Here is a 23,507-nt window from a genome sequence, read left to right on the forward strand (position 1 = left end):
TACAGAGAATAGTTTACTGATGTGATCATAGTTCTCTAGTCAGTCCCCATAAGATTGCTTAATACTTGCTCTAGCAACTTCTTCTTGCATAAGAGGAGGCATGATGGAATGTTCTAGTAGAATCTGCTAAAAAGTTACCTAAATAGATACCGGAATTATTATATTACATATGGACTACAGAAAATTGTTTTCCTCACCAATAACAATGTTCATGGGTATGACATAAAATTACAGACAAAAAATTAGAATCAATTTTATTTATTACACATTTGACTTAATGTAGGTTCTTTCAGAAATTAAAACTCAATGACAGAAAGCCTCTAAGTTGATGCTAAGTTAAATTTAAAGAATGGTCGTTATTCAGAAAATGATTAGAGGAAAAGGCTGTGATCTGATGTTACTTGAGCCTCTTTGGTGGGATTCTTGAAATTTCTGTATATTCAAGGATGGTGATGTTTCTTCCTACAGGTATAGTGCAGGCTTTCTGGAATGAGGGCCTTATGTGGATGAATGTTTGAAGGAAACTTGACTATTACCTTTTTTATTTTTTTCTCTGGCATATTCATACATGTATCCGAATATGAATTCTGATTATTCTTGTCCTCCTTTGACTCTCCCCCATCTCAATCACCCCCTTTCCCCACATGACCCCTTTTTTCATAGCCATGTTTTTTTCTTTTTCTGAGACCCAGTGAGGTTAGTCAAGGCCATCTACCTGACCATGAGTTGGGAAAGCTCCATTGTTCCCACTGGGCTCACCAATGGTTACAAAGCTGACCACAGTGACCCCCTAATTCCCAAAAAATACCAGCATAGGTGAATAGGCACAGTATCTGGAAAGGCCCTCTTCCATTCATGATTGGCTACTGATAGGGATTTTCTTGCTGAGGCTCAGTGTAAGTAGGCACACTTGCATTAAGTCTATAATTGGAAGGGCTCTAGTCTTTTCAGTTTCCAGGTCTTATATTCTGTCTGTTCTCTCATGTGAATGTTGTTGATCCTTAGAGGTGGAGCATAAATGCCATCTTTATGAGTAAGCATTCACCTTTTACTTATTCTCATTATCTTCACCGGTCAGGTGTCACTGCATTCATCACCATTCACTGGGAATTGAGAGTTCTCTGATTAAGACAGAGAGTAGCATTTGTCTATGAGTATAAACATAAATAATTAGAAAACAATTTGGTATTATACTTACTAGTTTTTAGCAATTTTACAAAAGTTAGAGCCTTCTGGGAAGAGAAACCTCAACTGAGAAAATCTCTCCATCATACTGGCTTATGTGCAAGTCTGTAGTATATTTTCTTAACTAAGGATTGATATGAGAGGGCCTAGCCCACTGAGGGCAGTGTCATTTCTGGGCAGGTTATCTTAAGTTGCATCATGAAGCAAGCTTAGTAAGCCATGGTGAGCAAGCCAGTAAGAGCACCCCTCTGTGGTGTCTGTTCCAGTGCTGGCCTCCATGGTTTTGCTTCATTTCCTGTCTTAACTTTCCTCAATAATGGAATGGAATGTTGAAGTGTAAGCCAAACAATTTCCCTCCTCATGTTGCTTTATATCATGTTTATAACTGCAACAGAAAACAAACTAGGAGAGATGATATGTCAGCTAAGATCAATTAACTACTTTTCTGTCTAGGACATACTACCTCCTCCATTATAGATTTTTGGCTAAAATTTATAGAATATGCTTATTGTGGAGTGGAGCTCAATTCAAATCAGAGAGAGATGTTTACATTGATAACACTGTGCTACTACAGCAGGAGTAGGTATATTTTGCCTGGAAGGTCACTAGTATAGTTTGTAGAGTTCATACCTGGATAAGAACATTTCTTCATTTTCTTTCCCAGGAATCTAGATAGCATCTTTCAGCACTGTGAAATCTGGCTAGCAGGGAGGAACTTTTCATTTCATTTTCTCCTTTGTTTCTTGGTATCTTCTTATTCCTGCTTTTTTCCTTAAATGCCAAGGTATCATGATTTAAATTAAAATGTCACAATATCCCAAAAAAGTAGCATTGAAGACCATGACACTTCAATTTTTCCCATTAAAATACTAACTCAATCAATATACAATTTAAATGTCTTTTTGCTTCCACATGCAATACATTTAAACTAGGAAAACATCTAGTAAGTAACTAATTATTATGCATTTTAATTTATGACCACTATGAAAGATATACAAATAAATAAATCATGGAATAAGCCTGGAACAGACCTGGAAAAGATCAAAAGAAAAAAAAAAGATTAGCATTCAAAAATAAACATGTTTCTTCTGCTCAGGGTTTTGATTTCATAAGTTTTTCTCTGGTGAAGCTGGTTTTGCTGAGATCAAGGGCTAACTGATGGATCATTCCTGCCAAAGGTGGAGGAACTGAATGAATCACATTTACCTCTGTTGGGAACAACACTCTCCACACACAGACTGGCCTAATAAAAACCTCTAGCCACTATTACCATCAACATTAACCATTTTTATATCTTCCTGTAACTCACTACTAAATTTAAATAGGTAAATAATTTGCAAAGGAACAAGGAAAATAATTTGCAAGCACCAAGCAAATATGCATTCAGAAAATAGTAAGTAATATGGAACAGTGGATATGGTTAAAGTTGTGGTGCAGGAAATACTATTTTTTATGATTTATTATTAGTTTAACATTCTTTTAATCTCTCATACAAGTGAACTATTTTGGCTAGAAACGTTGTTCCTTAACGCAGAAGCAAATTTAGAAAAGGTTTGATGTGTAGAGCTTTTGATTATTTTTGCTTTATTAATTCATACACATCCTTCTAACATTTACTACCCACTGCAACCTATTTTTTTAGGCAGATTACATTTCCTCAAGTAATACAAGATAGTTGTACTTGACATTAGAACCTAATTCCCACTTGTCTGTGTTCCAGGTTTGAAATCGCTCTTCAAATCCTCACTCTTCTCACTAAGCCAGTGTGTAATCTATACTTCTTCAATAAAGCATTGTGGTCCAAAACAATAATAAAACAGTAAATTTCTACATTCTCACCTTTTGAGAACTTTGAGATTATTATTTTTCCAACTTTTGTTTTTACTATGGTTTCCATGAAATGACATACCTCTGGGTTCTCTGGTTTCATCAAACATTCCTTGGAAACTGTTGTTGTGTTATTGTATGTTGATGTTTTTCTGTTTGTTTGTTTGTTGTTGTAGTTTTTGAGTTTTTTTTGTTTTTGTTTTGTTTTGCTTTATCCAAGGATTTTACATTTTGTTGTGTTTTTATAGTTCATCCTTTGATCCTTCTCTATCTCTACTTAATTTCTGTGATCTTTACTCTAATTATTTCAAATAGAGTTGACTTCTTGTTCCTCCCCAAGTTAAATCTACCTCAGTAACACAGTCCCAAATGTTCAGCTTCATATTTTAAAATGTGTTGGGTTCTGTAAGAAGAATTTCAAAAGTAAGACATTTATAACTGACCCTTCCCTCAAAGGCCACAATACCCAAGGCTTTATCTCACAAGGTCTCAGCTATACTCTTCCGTTCATAATAATAAACTTCTTTAATTGCTCTTCACTCGTCTTTTTCTCATGTCCCATTGTTGGCTTCATTTTCAACATATTTTTAAAAATTATACAACTTCTCACTTATCCTCACCACCACTATAGGCAGGCCACCATTTCATTGAGGATTATGCTTCTGATCTCCTTAGTGGGTCCTCTGCTTCTAGCCTTTCATCCTCTAGTTTATTTTTAACAAGGAAGAAAAATAGACTGATGACTTTATGTTTCAATTTTTTGATTAATTGCCTGAAAAGAAAATGACAGAATTCTTCCACACATAGTACAAATACTAAATGTCCTAAACTTTGATAAAATCATGATCTCATTGACCACAACTCTTTCAGTTTATAAACTTTACTCCAATTACTGTGATAAAACTACTGAGAATAAGACAATCACAGGTTAGACTCAGAGTCTGTGTATTTGCTGTTCTTCAATTGCAGTCTCTCTTTATGATATGCTCATGCCTTTTTCTGGAGTTTGACTCAAATATCATAAGCTGTATTAGCTATACCTTGCTATAATTCCAAATTGTTTCTTAAATTGCCACTGCTCAATGTTTTAGAACTCTCTACTTCTCTGTTCTTCTGTCTTTATTTTTTGTATAACATCCAAATAATTACATATAAATATAAAAGTATGTGCCACAAATATGAATATGTATTAGTACATTTACATACTTATACCTATATGTCTGCATTAAAAATATGTTAGATTTCTTTTATGTGTTGTTCACTGTAATATAATCAGCTCTAAATCACATTGCGCAGCACCTCATAAACAATAATTAGTCAATGAAACAGTGATATTTGTACAACAAAATTAAAGATAATTTTATTCTAGAAGAAAAAAGACAAATATCACAATTTAATACAACATGAATATAATTCTCATTTACTTTTAAAGACACTAACCACTTATTTAGATTTTGAGAGGGTTGGAAGTCTGATTTATTGTCCTATAAAATTTGAAATTTTAAATATTTCATACACATATTTCTTTAACTAGAAAAAGATAAATTTGGAATTTTAAAGTAATCATTATGTGTTTAAATATGACTTATTATTCATTTAGAAAATAAAAGAAGCCAAACTTACATGTTTTTTATTAGTATCATAGTATTGGGCCACAGAATATAAAGGAAAAAGCATATATTATAAAAATGATGATATAACTTTTAACGTACCATACTTTAAATTCTCATTAGAATACATAATAATTTTGTTACAGTATTTAGTCACAAAAGAGCTTCATAGTACTAACATAGTTTTATAATGGTGGAAAGAAACTTTTTATTTATGCTTTGTACCTCGTATGCTACCGTTAAACATCATTAGCTGGGTAGCTTATAAACAACATGTATTTATGATTCCTAGTGCAGCAAGCTGTAGAATCCAAAATTAAACACATGGACTCTGTTTGGTGAGGGACAGCTTATGTATTCACAGGTATTCATTTCTTTCTCATTCACAGAAGATGGGAAGGATAAGAGGGTTCTTTGTCCTCCTTTATAAAGGTGAACTGAAAGCAACCTTATCACAACTTTCATACTGCAGAATATACTGAAGAGTGATCCTCATTAGTTTCAATGAATCCTCAGACCAAATGGGCGGAGACCCTGTCTCCACCCACCTTATATTCTTCTCTTCCCTTTCCAATTGTGCTAGAATTATAGGCAGAGCCTTCCAAGTGCTGAGATTAAAGGTGTGAGCCTCCCAAGTGCTAGGATTAAAGGTGTGAGCCTCTCAAGTGCTGGGATTAAAGGTGTGAACCTCTCAAGTGCTGGGATCAAAGGTGTGAGCTACCTCTGCCTGCCATTTATGGTTAACTAGTGGTTAGCTCTGTCCTCTGATCTTCAGGCAACTTTATTTGTCAGAATATAAACAAAATATCATATATTTCCCCCTTTTTAGTCTAAATAAAAAACAAAAATTTTAACTAACATAGAAAAACTACATACGATAAGTACAGAAACTATATACACATATATATATATACACATATATATATTAAAGGTGTGAGCCTCTCAAGTGTATGTATATAAAATATATATGTGTATATATATATATATTATTTATTACATTAGAAATGTCTAGTCCATTAGCATTTGACAAATTCAGAAAAAATACTCCATTATCTGTCCTGTCTTGGAGAATCTGAAATGTTGCACCTAATTCACTTTCTATCCTAACTTGCATTACCAGCTCAAAACTATCTTTTTATGTATCTTAACCTTATACATTTAACACCACTTCACTAAGTTTCATTTCTGAGTCTGGTAACTATAACTACCTAATCTTCAACTCCATCAGAGACATGAGAAGGATATAATATTATGTGAGAAAACAGGAAGTATTGAGCAAACAACTTCCCAAAATAACAAATGACAGAAACAGATGGCTGTCTAGACAGTCACTCAAGGTTCCTTTGTAACTTTGGGACATCCGTCTTAGACCTACAGGCCTAGAATATCTGACAGAGTTATTTGTGAAACAAGATTTTTGAAGGACTGTCCTTCCCTGTCTTGGCAAAGTTCTGTAGTCACTTTCTTTCTGTTGCATTTTTCCAATATGGACAGCATACCTTCAGCAGTCAAAGCAACAGCACTTTCTTACCCACTGGCTAACTTTTGAAACAAAATAAGTAAACTCTGTATGGAGACTTCAAGGATCGCTGTTAGAAGAGGTTATCATTCACTGTAGAAAACTTAATTATTGATATCAAATAAAGAAGATTTGAATTTTAAGACAGCATTATACCTAAAGAAAAATTTTAAAGAGTCAAAATAAATTTAAGAGATAAGAGATTTGTGACAATAATAGTCCCTCAATTTTAGTTTTCTTCTGTCCCATGCCAGGTGACTCTTCTGATATGAAACAGGGACTCTGAATTTTTTTAACAACACACACTTGGGTTTAGAGGAGATAGCCACACTTCAACTCCAAAGCCAGCTTTAGTTTTTAATTGAAATGGGACTACAAAAAGACTATTTGCATTATGTGTCTGTAGAGAATAGTAGAAACAACCATTTGGGAAGATTTATGAAATTTTATTCTGTTAGAAATATGATATACCAATATGCCAATTTACTCTTTTTGCTGGGACATATTCTCTGAATGATTCATCCTTTTCTTCAGAGGTCTCACTTGACCAGTGGTCTTCATATTCCTTATCTGGTTGCCTTCATGCTTCTGGAAAGACAAAAACAAAACTTTGCCCCAACCTTAAATTTCAGAAGTTTCCCTTTTGGCAAGTTATATCTGATCAAATGAAAAGTATTTGTTAGTCTTATAAGTTAGTTTAGAATGAATGGTCATGCTGGTTGATGAACTATCACCTCTTCTAATCAAGAGGTCTCTCTTGATCTAGTTTCTTTTGAAAATTTTGTTTTATCTTCTGAAGCTCTTCTATTACCTAGAGCAGTATGGGTTTTTACAATAGCTATTAGGTCTTTTATTTGCTGTGTGGAGGAGTTTTCCCCACCATGACAGAGAATGACTAAACCAAATTTGACATGGGCACCTGGAAAGGCTCCTCAAGACATTACCTGACAGTAAAGGGTTACCCTATCTGTTCCTTGTTGATCTGCATTCATTGGTCCATTGTCAGCCTCTGTTGCACCTTCTGCATACTCCAGAAGGAAGAGGTCTTCTGTTTTGATTATTCAAAAAAATTGTTTCTTGAATGCCCTGTCTATAATTCCTTTTTATGAATTAAGTTAAGGTTGGTTGTTTGAAAATCCTAGGTTGTTCCTCTCTAATTTTATAATATAATGGTGAGGTTGGTTCTCCTTTAACTTCCTCTGTCTAGGTCTGAATATCTCTATGATCTGTTTTAATAAGTTTTTCTTGGCACTCATATCAACCCACATTTTTAGAGATAAAACAAGAACTATGAAACTGATAATAAGAATTATCAAATGATAATTAACATTATGTCAATCTCAATTGAGTAGATTATCCCTTCATTTAATTGTTCTACTATTAAACCATACATTGTGTAATCATACAGAGACCTAGCTCCCTCCATCATAATAGTGTTTCACATTTTTTTAATGTAGGAAAAACTTTTTTAAAATAATTATCCCCTTTAAGAATTCCCAGTTATCTCACCAAATCTGCTGCTGATGACAGTAGAGATGACAGTGAAGTGTGAGGCTGACTGCTCTTTGAAGCCTCTCTGTCTTTCTTGTCCAAGCTTAATCAGTAGAGCATGGGAATCAATCTCTGGGTCATGCGTCTGAGCCACCCATTGGGCACCAGATGAAGCATGATTCTAATTAGTCTCTACAAGTCATCAGACTGAATAGGCCAAGATCCTGTCTCAACTTCCCAATTGTGCTGGGATTAATGACATGAACCTCCCAAGTGCTGGGATCAAAGGCATGAGCCTTCCAAGTGCTAGTATTAAAAGTGTGAGCCTCCTAAGTTCTGGGACCACAGGTGTGAGCCTCCCAAGTACTGGGAATAAAGGTGTGAGCCACCGCCGACTGGCCTCTATGGGTAACTAGTGGTTAGCTCTGCCCTCTGATCTCAGGGCAACCTATAATTATCATAACACAAACAAAATATCATCCAGCAATATACTATCAAAAGAACACTGTTTCCTAAAGTAGTATTTTTTAAAATTTTTTTATTTTATATTTTTAAATATAATAAGATTTTACAATACAATTAAGTTCAACATATCAGCCACAGATTCCCTTGTTCTCACCCCTCCCACACCCTCCCCTCCCCCCATCCCACCCCCCATTCCCACCTCCTCCAGGGCAAAGACTCCCCCAAGGATTGAGATCAACCTGGTAGATTCAGTCCAGGCAGGTCCAGTCCTCTCCTCCCAGGCCGAGCCAGGCGACCCTGCATAAGCCCCAGGTTTCAAACAGCCAACTCATGCCATGAGCACAGGACCCAGTCCCACTGCCTGGATGTCTCCCAAACAGATCAAGCCAATCAACTGTCTCACCAATTCAGAGGGCCTGATCCAGTTGGGGGCCCCTCAGCCATTGGTTCATAGTTCATGTGTTTTCATTCGTTTGGCTATTTGTCCCTGTGCTTTATCCAACCTTGGTCTCAACAATTCTCGCTCATATAAACCCTCCTCATTCTCGCTAACTGGACTCCTAGAGATCCACCCGGGGCCTAGCCATGGATCTCTGCATCCAGATCCCTCAGTAGTTGGATGGGGTTTCTAGCACGACAATTAGGGTGTCTGGCCATCCCATCACCAGAGTAGGTCAGTTCGGGCTGTCTCTCGACCACTGCCAGCAGTCTATTGTGGGGGTATCTTTGTGGATTTCTGTGGGCCTCTCTAGCCCTTTGCTTCTTCCTATTCTCATGTGGTCTTCATTTACCATGGTCTCCTATTCCTTGTTCTCCCTCTCTGTTCTTGATCCAGCTGGGATCTCCCACTCCCCCAAGCTCTCTTTCCCTCAACCATCGCCCTTCATTTCCCCTACTCATGTCCAGGCTGTTCATGTAGATCTCATTCCATTTCTCTGTCATTGGGAAATCCCCGTGTCCTTCTTGGGGTCCTGTTTTCTAGGTAGCCTCCCTGGTGATTTGAGTAGCAGTCTAGTCATCTTTATTCCACATCTAGTATCCTCCTATGAGTGAGTACATACCATGTGTGTCTTTCTGAGTCTGGGTTATCTCACTCAGGATGATTTTTTCTAGATCCATCCATTTGCCTGCAAACCTCATGATGTCATTGTTTTTCTCTGCTGAGTAGTATTCCATTGTATATATGTACCACATTTTATTTATCCATTCTTCAGTTGAAGGGCATCTAGGTTGTTTTCAGGTTCTGGCTATTACAAACAATGCTGATATGAACATAGCTGAACAAGTGCTCTTGTGGTATGATTGAGCATTCCTTGGGTATATGCCCAAGAGTGGTATAGCTGGATCTTGGGGGAGATTGATTGCCAATTTTCTAAGAAAGTGCCATATGGCTAAGAAAAACCACTAAGGGCAGGCATGTGGCAGGGGTGTCCCTGCATGGAGTTCCAGAGAGGCCATTGTGTGAAGCTGTGAAAGTGAAGAATGAATTGCCTTAAGTGACCCCAAGACATTAGAGATGCCTTAGTCATGGAATACATGTCATCAAGAGCTGATAATGGGGAGTGGAACCAGCCCAAGAGAAATGAGTATGCCTCAGTCAATAAAGGTAAACAGAGTTGGAGATCTGAAGAGGATTTTGACATCAGACACAGAGATGTAGAGTTTGTAGTTTGCCCAGCTGGTTTTCAGTCTTGCTTTTGTGCACTTGTGCACTTTTTCCTCACTTTTTTTTCTCTGTACTTTTCCCTTTCCTGCATTTTGGAATAGTAACATGTATTCTGTACCAATATATGTTGGAAGTATGTGATCTGCTTTTATTTTTTAAATTTTGAACTTACAGGGGATTACAGTTAAGAGATTGCATGAATTTCTGATGAGACCTTGAACTTTGGACTTTTAAACAGGGTTGAGACTGTTACATACTATGGAGACTTTTGAAGTTGTACTAAATGCATTTTGCATTATGTTATGGTTACAAGCTTGTAGTGATCAAAGAGTAGAATGTGGTGGTTTGAATAGATATGACCAGCATAGACTCGTGTTTAAATGCTTGGCCCATTGAGAATGGCACTATTAGGAGGTATGTCCTTATTGGGGTAGGAGTGGCCTTGTTGGGGGAAGTATGTCACTGTGGAGGCAGGCTTTGAGGTCTCAAATATAGTCAAGCTGTGCCCAGTACACAGTCTCTCTTTCTGCTGCCTCTAGGTCAAGATGAACTCTCAGCTCCTTCTCCAGCACAATGTATACCTGCTTGCCACCATGCCAATGGACTAAACCTCTGGAAATGTAAGCCAGTCACAATTAAATGTTTTCTTTTATAGTAGTTGTTGTGATCATTTCTCTTCACAGCAATTGAGACACAAACTAAGATAAGGGATAAGCATAAATATTTAAAATGTAGTTAAAGACTTTGCTTGTTTTGTAAAGTCATAGCTATAGCTTCTCCTCCAAGATCCATGATGTCTCTAGTCCTAAGTAGTTTCCAGTATCAGGCACAGTTTCCCTTTTGTTGACCACGTCTTATGTATAATTAGAGAACTGTTATTTAACACTCAAGGTATGCATGCACTAATTACTCTAAGAGTTATCATGCCATACTGATGCTTGTTGTAGTTCATAGGTATCATAGATGAATAGGATTTCAGTTTCTTCCCACTTTTGGAAGCCTGTTACCATGAAAATTGGGCTTGCGAGATGAAACATTTGTGTCGGTTCTAGCTCCGGGGTCTCTAGAGCCTATGTCTGCAGTTCATGGTATATTAAGCAATAGAGACTTATCCCTGGGGGAAACCAAGGGCAATAGTAATAACAGGTATGTTTTGGGAGTGTTTTGGATAACCCAAAAAATCACAAGAGGCCTTCCCAGTCCTAGTTTTAGGGGTGTTCTTGAGCTCTCTTTGGCTCTTAGACTGAGCATTGTCAGCCCAGATGTGAAATTTTTATCTAAACTTCCTGTGGATGTGTATACACAGACTTACATGAATTATAATTTTCTTTTGAATTTGGGTAAAAGGTTAATAGTATTATTCCTTTGCATGTTTTCAGATGCACTAATTGTTATTTTAACCTCAGCCATCCTTTTCTTGTAGTTATCTCCATATACATTCCTCATTTTAACCCCCTACCTCTTTTATCATGTCACCAATCAAATCACTTGTACTCTGCTGTGCCCTGTTCTATTGTTACACCGGTCCGATACTCCAGCAAAGGTCCCTTTTTACTTTCCTGGATTTTGCAGTTACTCTAGAATGTGTTCCCATAACTGTAAATTTGAAACTAGGAGCCTCTAAGGAGAAAGAATATATAACATTGTCTTTCTGGATGTGGATATGTCATCTTTCCAGTTCCATCAGTTTACCTTCAAATTTCACAATTTTCTTTAGCAATGAATAGTATTCTATAGTGTATGTGTAAAATGTTTTCATTATCTATTCATCACTTATGAAACATTTAAATTGTTTCTATTTCCTAGCTATTATAAATAGCATATTGATGAACATGGCTACTAAGTACCTGTGAAAAATGAAGTTGAGTTCTTTGAGCATGTTGCAAGGAATGGCATAGATGGACCACATGATAGATTGGTTTTCAGTGTTTTAAGATGTCTCCACACTGATTTCCATAAAGGCTGTACCACTTTGTGACCTCACTAACAGTGACTGAGGGGTCTCTTTACCTCACACTTGCTCCAGTATTTGCTCTTCATCTGTTACTGATGATGAGGAGCTTCTCTATTATGCTTGGGGTAATGTGAAATCCCAAAGTTGTTTGATTGGCATTTCAGTAATTTCTGTGGATGGCGAACATTTTTGAGAAAGTTTTTAGCCATTATTTCCTTTTCTGAGAACTCTCTCTTATCTAAAGTGTAGGGATATGGAGGAAGTAGAGTAAGGACAAACAGTATGGTAGAAAAGGTGACCAAAATCAAAGCTACATGTATGCATAAACAATAATGACAGAAAGAACTATGTTCATTATTATAATTAACATGATTGAATCAACAATTCTAATAAAAATTCAAATATTAAAACAGAAACAGACAAAAGAATAGCACATAAACAAAGGCGAGGGAAAGAGTGGAACAGATGCAAGACAAGAAATGCTTGAATCCTTCTGAATCTAAAAAGGCGAAGTGAAGAGTTTGCTTTAGAGCCTTCTAAGATGACACTGTTCTCTAGATTTGAGTCTTTCAGCCATCATTGAGAGAATTCACTTCTTTGTTCTTTTGTGGTACTAGAGATGATGCCCAGGGCACAGGCACTCTACAACTAAGCTGTACTACCATTTTCTATTTCTGTTGTTTGAAGGAAGAATTTTACAATCCAGTGAAACACTCTCTTTCTCTCTGCATGATATATGGAAGAGTTAATTAAATACTCAGGGAATGAATGAAATAATTCTTTTTAAAATGTGTGATTAATGTTGGCTTGAAATAAATTAGGGAATGTTCTTGAGGAAATGGTAGTATTTTTTTCTTATCCATAAATAATGAGTAGGGTTGAAGAAACAGAATGAATCAGGAGATGGCTACATATCATATCAGACAAAAAATAGTTTAAAAAAGTGGCAAAGAGAATAGTTTAAATAGTCAATTTTAAATGTCAGTGAATCATACCTCTTTTCATCCTGGGGCTTTCTTTTCCTATAGAATTAAAAGAAAATGGGCAAAAATTTCCCATATCAAAGACAAAACAGAGTTAGATAACAGTTAAGTTGATCCAAAATCAGATTTTCCTTCAGGCATATTATAGTAGGGGGAAAGTGATCTTAGAACTATACTCACTTTTAAATATAAGATGAATACATAGCTATTGATGGCCAAGATTCAAGGTGAAAATTGGTACTTGGAAAGTTAGTAAGAGGAAATTCCCTCACTGGTGAGATGGCTCAGGGGGCAAGGATGCTATCTGTTGTAGAATATTATTTTAAGATGCATTACATTTGTTTATGCTGTGGAACATTTGTTTTAATGATGCAAAGATGTGTCGCGTTCTTTTATGTTGCATTTGTTTAACTCTGTAAAGCTGTGTTATGTTGCTTATCTAAAACACCTGAGTAGCCTAAGAGCCGAACGGCCAGTAGTGAGGCAGGAGAAAAGATAGGCAGGTTGGCAGTAAAAGAGAAAAAATAGGAGAAATTTGGGAAAAGAGGACCAAGAAAAGGAGAGCAGGACACTAGAGGCCAGCCACCCAGCCACCCAGCCACCCAGTTAGCCATGGAGTAAGAGGGAAAGTAAGATGCACAGAAGAAAGAAAAAGAAAATGCACAGAGGCAAAAGATAGATGGAATAATTTAAGAAAAGCTGATGAGAAACAAGCCTGGCTTTTGTAAGAAAGAATAAGAATCTGGATAATTTATTTTGGAGCTGGATAGTGACCCCCACAAAGAGAAAAGAGTGAAAACAAAACAAAACTGATCTATGAACACTGACTGAGTTGATCCCTGGGAATCACATGGTGGAAGGATTGAAATAACTCTTTAAGTTTTCCTTTGATTGTTACATGCACAAAGTAGCAGATGTACCCACCCCAATAAATAGTAAGTATAACAATAACTTTTAAAGAAGAAACACAAGAATAGAAGGGAATAGGTTAAACTACCTAAATATTCTTGCAAAAAGTAACTCAAGATTGTGAATACCAACTCATGAATATTAATGAAGAAGGAATATTAGAAAGTATGGAGAGTGATAAGATATAATTGGTAGGGAAAAAATGGATAAGCACTTCTAGGTTCTGTAGGCATGAAGCACACACATGATTTTCAGAAATACATTCAGGGAAAACACACATGAAAATGAAATAAATTTAACTTTTTAATAAAAAGAAAGAAAGACAGGAAGTAAGGAAGGAAGAGAGAGAAAAATGGCATTATAGTTTAAACATATAATTAAAATGTAAATTTTGCATAATAGTTTTGTGTGCTGATATCAATTAAAACATCTAAATATAAAAATGTCATATATATATATATATATATATATATATATATATATATAATTTAATTGAAGTTAAGACATTTGGGGAGACAATAATCTCCCCCAAACTGTAGACTATCTAACAGAAACTCTAGTGACAGACATGGGAAACCTTCTTTAAAGATGTTGGTCAGAAGAGTATAAAAGATGCCCACAACTGTCTCACCCACTCAGAGGGCCTGATCCAGTTGGTTGATCTCAGTCTGTGGGGAAGGCTTTGCCCTGGAGGAGATTGGAATGGGGGGCGGGCTGGGGGGAAGGTGAGGGGGGCGGGAGGGGGGAGAACAAGGGAATCTGTGGCTGATATGTAGAACTGAATTGTATTGCAAAATAAAAATTAAAAAAAAAAAAAAATTGAAAAAAAAAAAAAAAAAAAGATGCCCACAAATAGTGCAGGATATTTCAATTGACCTCTATCTCTTCTAGAAAAAAAAAAGGTAAGACTCTATTGGTAAACACATCACACACTTCCAATGCAGTATTTCTCAGAATCAGTACAGATCTGACAAGGATTCACTGAGAACTCTCATAATTTCAGAAGGAGCCATGCAAGCTGGCAAAGGAGAAAAGTTATCATTATTATTCATCTGTTACACCAATGAACCACAACTATGAACAGCATGTCAACATATTCTAAAAGATATAACAATGCCACATTAGCCTGATGGTCACCAACAGTGACTTAATTGAAGACAAGGCCTACTCAATCAATAGGAAGTAGTTCATGCATGATACCATAAGTTTAGATAACTACCTGTGGCCCATGAGGCTATGGACCCTAAAGAAGAACTTATTACTTCAGTTTCCTAAATCTGTAAAATTGATAACTGAATGCTAAAAGCTTACCCATAAATCATCTAACCCCTCAACAAAGAAGTTTATTTTTGAAATAGATGGAGATCATTGCAGAAAGCCATAAGCAATCAAAATGTACAGGCTTGAGGTCAACTGATAATAGAGTTCATGTCAATAATTAATACACTTACAGCAACTCCTATACTTAAGGCTCTGGGAATATCAAGGAAGAGGGACCAGAAAATTCTAATAGCTAGAAGACTAGGACATCTGCTTCAAGAAAATCTATTCTGAGAGAAAGAATGAGAGAGAGAGAGAGAGAGAGAGAGCAAGAGCAGAAAAGGACACAAAGTAGCAGAAGGCATTGGGGAAAGAAGTCAGGTGTGAATGCCATGAAGATACTTATAAAAATTACAACACATTCTCTAAGAATTAATAAAAATTTATTAATATTTTTTAAAATCTCTACTCATAAGTGGGCTGAAATATCAATGCAAAAGATGTTACCTTCTTTTAAGATCTACCACATGAGTCTATTTAATGGGTAATAGGGATTTATTAAGATACAAATTGAGGAAATACATTCATAAGTACAGAATTGAGTAAACAGCTGAAGTCACACTCTGAACTGACTGTGAGTGAATCCACCTGGCAGTCCTGGGCTGTATAGCCCAGGGTCATAGGCAAAGCAAATACTACTACAACCTTCAACATTTTGATTACCATTATCCATCCTAGTTCATGTTTTTTTTAATATTCTATAAAACTTTATTCATGTTTTATCTTGCTTTTTGTGATGCTTTCTTTTCTTTCCTTTGGGTTTAGTTTATGTTATAGTGCAGAATATATGGCTCATAGTCCTTGAATTAGGTATCAAATTTGAAAAGTTTATAGTGAAACTTAATATTGAAATCACAAAACAAAACATGAAAGTTAATGTTCAAATAGATACTACTTGTTATTATAAATTAAAGCTTTCATTTCTTTGCTATTTTTATAAATTTTAACAGTACTGTTCTTTGGACTTTATTATGGAGAAACCACATACATTTTAATTACTGTGAATATCCGGACATGATATACTAAAATATGCAGATCTATGTGGCTGAAGACGAGAGAGAAGTACATTTAGAAAAGAGTTTTATCTATCTTCCTATAACCAGAACAGGGATTTTCAAAGATAAAATCATATTGCTCTATTCCTCCCAGAAAGAATAGAGGTTTAGTATTGAGTGAAGATTTAGACACCATTATCCTGCGAAAAATGTATCAAGGAAATCTACAGGGATAGGCCTTATTGCTAAGCCCGACATTTCGAGGCTTGAAGGTCTTTGGAGATGGATCCCTCCCTCATAATTAGCAGCTTATAAAAACAGCTGTAGGAGCTTTATTAGTGACTGACAGGATTGGATCTGAGTAAAATCTCTAGCCCTGAGTGAAGACATGGCATACTACATGGGCTAAAAGATTCTGAGATTGCTATCGCACTGGAGGATTTCTGTAAAAGAACAGATGTATAGGGCCATTAAAGATTTCCAGGTGATAGCTCAAACTTGCTGCTCTGGCAGATGATCTCGATTCAGTTCCCAGCACTTATATCACAATGTACTACAACTGTCCAAACCTCTAGTCCTGTGCCTTCTTTTGATTTCTGCATACACCAGGCATGCACGTGGTATACATATATATATGCAGGCAAAGTACCAAACACATAAATTAAATGAATAAGTCTATGGAGAAATTTATAAGAAAGGAAAAAGTATGGATGATCTGGGAGGAGGTTGGGGTAGTAAAAGCATAATCAGAATATACTGTATGAAAAAAAAATCTATTTTCAATGAAAAAGTATACAATTACCTTTTCTTTAAAGAGTTACTCCAAATGGCCTTGTCATCCATGGAAGAAGAGACAAAATCCTTTATGTAACACATTTGTCCTAGAGACTTTTCTTTGTTACTTTTTATTTTTGATGCTATGTACATACATATGCAAATGTGTGTGCATGTGTTTGTGTAGGTGCATGTGAACATGTATATGTGTCTTAGTGTTTTTTTTTGCTGCAGAAAAACAGCATGACTGAAAAGCAAGTTGGGGAGGAAAAGGTTTATATGGCTTACACTTCCACATTGCTGTACATCACTGAAGGAAGTCAAGACAGGAACTCAAACCGAGTAGGATCCTAGAGGCAGGAGCTGATTCAGAGGCCATGGAAGAGTGCTGCTTACTAATTTGCTTCACCTGCCTTTCTTAGTCCGCCTTCTTATAGAAACCAAGACTACCAGCCTAGGGATGGCACCACTCACAATGGGCTAGGACGTCCCCCATTGAGAAAATGCCTTGCAGCTGGATCTCTTGGAGGTATTCCTCTCCTGACGATTCTGGTTTGTGTCAGTCAAGTTGGCACACAAAATCAGCCAGTACATATGACCTTTGTCAACTTGACACACAAACATATCACTATTAAGCTTCCTTTCTGATTTGCTCACAAACCTCACATTAAAAACAGAATAACTTTAAAAGTTGCACAGTCTTCACAAATTCACACACATTAAATTTTCAGTTCCTTTAAAATAGCCAATCTCTTAAGATCCAAAGTCTTTTAAAATTTAAAGTCTCTCAACTGTGGGCTCCAATAAAATACTTTCTTACTTCAAGAGAGAAAATTAAGGGCACAGTCACAATTAAATAAAATCAAAACCAAATTCCAATCATCCAATGTCTGGGATCCAGTCAAGATCTTCTGGACTCTTCCAAAGGGCTTGGGTCACTTCTCCAGTTCCACCTTCTGCAGCACACATAGCTTGTCTTCTAGACTGCAGGTGGCTCCACTCTACTGCTGCTCCTGTTTTTTGTGGTCATACTATGGTACTAGCATTCTATCTCTTACTGGATGAAGCCTATCAAATGAAAATTGGGCTAGGCACCAATTTATGGATATAGTAGACTATCGTTAGACATCATTTCAATGACAATTTCTTTCTCCAGTCATGTTTGATTGTATCCTCTCTGCCATGCAGCCTCTGGTTACTGGTGCTACAGGCAGTGTCAGGGGTAGGCTCAGTTTTGTGCCATGGGTCTGAGGCTGGACCAGTTATTGGTTGGCCATTCCCATAATTTCTGTGCCAACCTTACCCCAGCAATACCATAGGCAGGACAGCTATAGATTGGAAAGATGTGAGGCTAGGTTAGTGTCCCAACATCTCCACTGGAAATATTGCCTGGTCACAGAGGTCCAGTTCTGAGTACATGCTTAGAGTTCCCTAGTGCTTGGAGTCTTACCTGGGGTGATCCCTCTAGACTTCTGGCAGTTTCCCTTGTTCCAGGTTTCTACCTCACCTCGAAATGCCCCTAATTTCCAGTCATTTCTTTCAGTAATCTCACCCTCCACCCCTCCCACACCCAACCCCTCATGTTCCCATACACACCTGCCCCCAATCCTCTCATGAAATCTCTTCTATTTCTTCTTTTGAGGGAGATCTAAACACCTCACCCACTTGAACTCTCTTTACCTATCCTCTCTGTGTCTGAGGATTGTGGCATGGTTATCTATAGCTTGAGAGCTTCTCTCCAGGTCCCACCAAGCCCCACAGTCCCACAACCCACATATAAAATAATCACTCAGACCTCAGACACTTATATTACTTATAAACTGTATGGCCGTGGCAGGCTTCTTGTTATCTACTTCTTCTATCTTAAATTAACCCATTTCTATTAATCTGTAAGTTGCCACATTGCTTGTGGCTTACCGGTACCTTACATCTTGCTTGTCATGGCGGTGGCTGGCAGTTCTCTCTCTCTGCCTTCCACTTCCCAGAATTCTCCTCTCTCCTTGTCCCACATATACTTCTTGTCCCCTATACTTCTTGTCTGGCCACTGGCCAATCAATGTTTTATTTATATAGAGCAATATCCACAGCAGTTATCCTTTACTTTACAGCTAATATCCACTTATAAGTGAATACTTATCTTGTTTGTTTTTCTGGGATTGTGTTGCCTTATTCAGAATGACTTTTTCTAGTCTCATTTTTTGCCTTCAAATTTCATGATGTCTTCATTTTTAAAAGCAGAGTAATATTCCATTATGTAAATGTACCACATTTTGTCAGTTCTTCAGGTGAAGGGCATCTAGGTTGTTTCCTCATTCTGGCTAGTATGAATAAAGATGCTATGAACATAGTTGAGTAAATGTCCCTGTGGTATTGTCGAGCATCCTTTGGGTATATGCCCAGGTGTGGTATAGCTGTGTCTTGAAGTAGATTGTTTGTCAATTTTCTGAGAAACTGCCATGTTGATTTCCAAATTGGCTGTGTAAGCTTGCATTCCCACCAATAGTGGAGGAGAGTTCCCCTTGCTCCAAATCTTCTCCACCATAAGCTGTCACTTGTGTTTTTGATTTTAGCTATTCTGAGAGGTGTTAGGTAGAGTCTAGGAATCATTTAGATTTGCATTTCCCTCATGTGTAAGGATGTTGAACATTTGTTTCTTGGATATTTGAGAGTCTTCTATTGAGAATTCTCTCTTTAAATCTGTACCCAATGTTTCAATTGGAGTATTTGGTTTTTGATCTCTATATTCTTAAGTTTTTACATATTTTGGAAATCAGCACTCTGTCAGATATTGGATTGGTCAAGATCTTTTAACATTCTGTATCCTCCTATTTTTTCCTATCAACAGTGACCTTTGCCTTACATAAGCTTTTAAGTTTCATGAGGTACCACTTACTAATTGTAGATCTTAGTGCCTATTCTATTGGTGTTCTATTCAGGAAGTTATTTCCTGTGCCAGTGTGTTCCAGGGTATTTCCCACTTTCTCTTTTATCAAGGTCAGTGTATCTGGAATTATGTTTAGGCTTTGATCAACTTGGACTTGAGTTTTGTGCATGGTGGTAGATATGGATCTATTGCCTTCTTCTGCATGCCAACATCCTGATAAACCAGGACCATTAGTTGAAGATGCCTCTTTTTTTGTTCTGTCATTTTGGCTTCTTTGTAGAAAATCAAGTGTCCATAGGTGTGTGGATTTATGTATGGGATTTAGAATCAATTCCATTGATCAATTTGTCTGTTTTTATGCCACAGCTATGAAGTTTTTCTTAATACAGCTCTGTAGCACAACTTGAAATCAGGGATGGGGATGCCTCTGCAGACAGAAGTTTCTGTGGTTCTACCTGGCCCCATAATCCAACAGCCACTTATAAAATAATCACTCAGAGGCTTACTATTAATTACAAACTGTATTGTCTATGACTCCACCACATTATTAACTAGGTCTTATAACTTAATTCAAGCTATTCCTATTACTCTATGTCTTGCCACATGGCTGCATGGCTTACCACTACTTTCACATTTTGCTTCTCCTGGTGGCAGCTTGCAGCGTCTCCCCTGACCTTTTTCTTCCTCCCTGTCTTCAGTTTGATTGCACCATCTAAACTTATTCTGCCTCACCACTGGCCAAACAGCTTTATTTATCAGCCATTCAGAGAAACACATATTTACAACAGAAAGACATCCCATAGCATACCTCCACAAGTAATTTTATTGTATAGAATTGTTTTAGCTATCCTGATGTTTTTGCTTTTTAATATGAAGTTGAATATTGTTCTTTCAAGGCCTGTAAGGAATTTAAAATATGAATATTTAAAATATGAATTTATTTCATATTTTAATGGGAGTTATATTGAATCTGTAGATTGCTTTTGGTATGATGTCATTTTTCCTATGTGAATACTATTGATCCATGAGTGTGGGAGATCTCCATACCTTCTGATATCTTCTACAATTTCTTCAAAGATTTGAAGGTCTTGTCATACAAGATTTTCACTTGCTTGGTTAGAGTTATACCAAGACATTTTTTTAAGATTTGTGGTTATTGTGAAGGGTGTTGTTTTCCTGATTTCTTTCTCAGCCTGTTTATCTTTGTATATAAGAGTACTACTGATTTATTTTTGAGTTAATCTTGTATCTAGTCACTTCACTTAAAATGTTTATCAGCCATAGAGATTACTTGGTGGAAACTATCATATCATCTGCAAATAAGGATAATTTTACTTCTTACTTTCCAGTTTTTATTACCTTGATCTCCTTTAGCTGTCTTATTGCTCTAGCTAGAACGTTAAGTACTATATTGTACAGATATGGAAAGAATGGGTAGCCTTTTCTTGTTCCCAATTTTAGTGGAATTGCTTTGAGTTTCTCTCCATTTAATTTGATGTTGGTTATAGAATTTATATATATTGCCTTTACTTTGTTTAGGTATGTCCCTTGTATCTTTAATGTCTGCTTTACCATGAAGCAGTGTTTGATTTTGTCAAAGGCTTTTTCAGCATTTAATGAGATGATCATATGGTATGCTTTTTTTTCAGGTTTTTTTTTTATATGTTGGATTGCATTGACATATTTTCATATGTTGAACTGTCCCCATGTCTGTGGGGTGAAGCCTACTTGATCCTGCAGGATGGTCTTTTGATGTGCTCTTGGATTTGGTTTGACTATTTTATTGAATATTTTTGCATCAATGTTCATGAGTGAAACTGATCTGAAATTTTCTTTCTTTTTCTGAGTCTTGGTGTGTTTTGTGCATTGAGGTGACTGTGGCCTCATAAAATGTAATTGATAATATTTCTTCTATTTTTATTTTGTGTGATAATTTAAGGATTATTGATATTATCTCTTCTTTGAAAGTCTGGTAGAATTCTGTGCTAAAAAGTTCTGGTGTTGGGCTTTATTTGGTTGGGAGACTTTTAATGACAGCTTTCATATCCTTAGGGATTATAGGTCTATTAAAATTGTTTATCTGATGTTGATTATTTGGTAAGTGGTATATATCAAGAAATTTGTCCACTATTTTTAGGTCTCCTAAATTTCTGGAACACAAGTTTTTGAAATACTACCAAATGGTTTTCTTCATTCCCTTAGTGTCTATTTCTGGCTTTTTACATTTGGATATTCTCTTTGTCTTTTATTTAGTTTGGATAAGGGTTTGTCTATTCTGTTGACTTTCTCAAAGAACCAACTCTTTTGCTTCATTGATGTTTTTGTATTGTTCTTTGTGTTTCTATTTATTGACTTCAACCCTCAGTATGATTATTTTGTGGGTTGAATATTCCTTTTGTATATGTTTACTTTTTTTATTCTACAGCTTTCAAGTGTTCTGTTAAGTCGCTAATATGGGATCTCTCCAAATTTCTTTATTAAGGTACTTATTGCTATGAACTTTCCTCTTAGCATCTCTTTCCATGACTCCCATAAGTTTGAAGATATTGTGTATTCATTTTCATTGAATTCTGGTATTTTTCTGTAGTTGGAGTTTTTTCTACAAGTCCCACCAAGCCCCGGCAGTCCGACAGCCCATTTATAAAATAAACATACAGATGCTTATATTATTTACAATTTGTATGGCCATGGCAGGCTTCTTGATAACTGTTCTTATATCTTAAATTAACCCATTTTTATTAATCTATAAGTTGCCATATGGCTTGTGGCTTACCGGTATCTTAACATCTGTTTTTCTTCGTGGCGGCTGGCAGCATCTCTCTGCCTCAGCCTTCCACTTCCCAGAATTCTCTCTCCTAGTCCCGCCTATATTTCCTGCCTGGCTACTGGCCAATCAGTGTTTTACTTATTAACCAATCAGAGCAACACATTTAACATACAGAACATCCCACAGCATCTTTCTTTATTTCTGCCTTGACCCAGGGTTAATTCAGTAGAGAATTGTTCAGTTTTCATGAATTAGCAGGCTTTCTGTTCTTTCTGTTTTGAAATCCACCTTTAATTCATGGTGATTTGATAGGATGAATGGAGTTATTTTCATTTTCTTATATTGGTTGAGACTTGCTTTGTATGACTTACTCATATGAATGACTAGGTGGTAAATTTCTGAGAGTGTTCCATGAGGTGGATGAGAAGAAAATGTATTCTTTTGTGTTTGGGTGAAATGTTCGTTAGATATATGTTAGGTCCATTTGGGTCTTAACATCTGTTAACTATAGTATTTCTCTGTTTAGTTTTTGCCTAAATGAACTGTTCATTAGTGAGAATGGGGTATTGAAGTCTCCCGAAGTCAGTGTGTGGTGGTCAATGTGTAATTTAATCATCAATATTATTTGCTTTACAAATGTGGGTACCCTTGTGTTTGGGGCAGAGATGTTGAGAATTAAGATGTCATCTTGATGAGTTTTTACTTTGATGAGTATGAACTGTCTTTTTCTATCTTTTTTGGTTGACTTTGGTTTCAAAACTATTCTGTTAGTTAGCTATACCAGATTGCTTCTTAGAGCCATTTGCTGGAAAATCTTTTTCCAACCCTTTACTCTGAAATAATGTCTGTCTTTGATGTTGAGGTGTGTTTCTTATATGCAGCAGAAGGATGGATCGTGTTTTCATATCCATTCTGTTAGCTTGTCTTTTTATTGTTGAATTGAGACCATTGACATTGAGAGATATTAATGAACAGTGATTGTTAATTCCTGGTTTTGTCATTGTTGTTGTTGTTGGTGGTGGTGTGTGTATGTGTGTGTGTGTGTGTGTGTGTGTGTGTGTGTGTGTGTGTGTTCTTTGCATTATGATGATGTGAAAGATTATTTATTGCCTGTAGCAGGCTTTCTTTGGGTCACCGATCAGCTCTCAAAGCATAGAG

At 36.5% G+C, this 23,507-nt stretch overlaps 1 long non-coding RNA gene across 1 annotated transcript in view; it reads right to left on the reverse strand.

Moving 5' to 3' along the window:
- Positions 1-1,051: 1,051 nt before the first annotated feature.
- The window catches only part of LOC131919105 (uncharacterized), a 35,600-nt gene continuing 13,144 nt past the window's right edge, over positions 1,052-23,507 (reverse strand). The window contains exons 2-3 of the long non-coding RNA XR_009381161.1: positions 1,816-1,956; positions 1,052-1,148 (exon numbers count right to left, since the gene is read on the reverse strand). This is a non-coding gene — a long non-coding RNA (uncharacterized LOC131919105). The remainder of the gene's footprint in view (positions 1,149-1,815; positions 1,957-23,507) is intronic.

Source organism: Peromyscus eremicus, chromosome 9 (assembly GCF_949786415.1).
Source record: "Peromyscus eremicus chromosome 9, PerEre_H2_v1, whole genome shotgun sequence".
In the NCBI taxonomy this organism is placed as follows: domain Eukaryota; kingdom Metazoa; phylum Chordata; class Mammalia; order Rodentia; family Cricetidae; genus Peromyscus; species Peromyscus eremicus.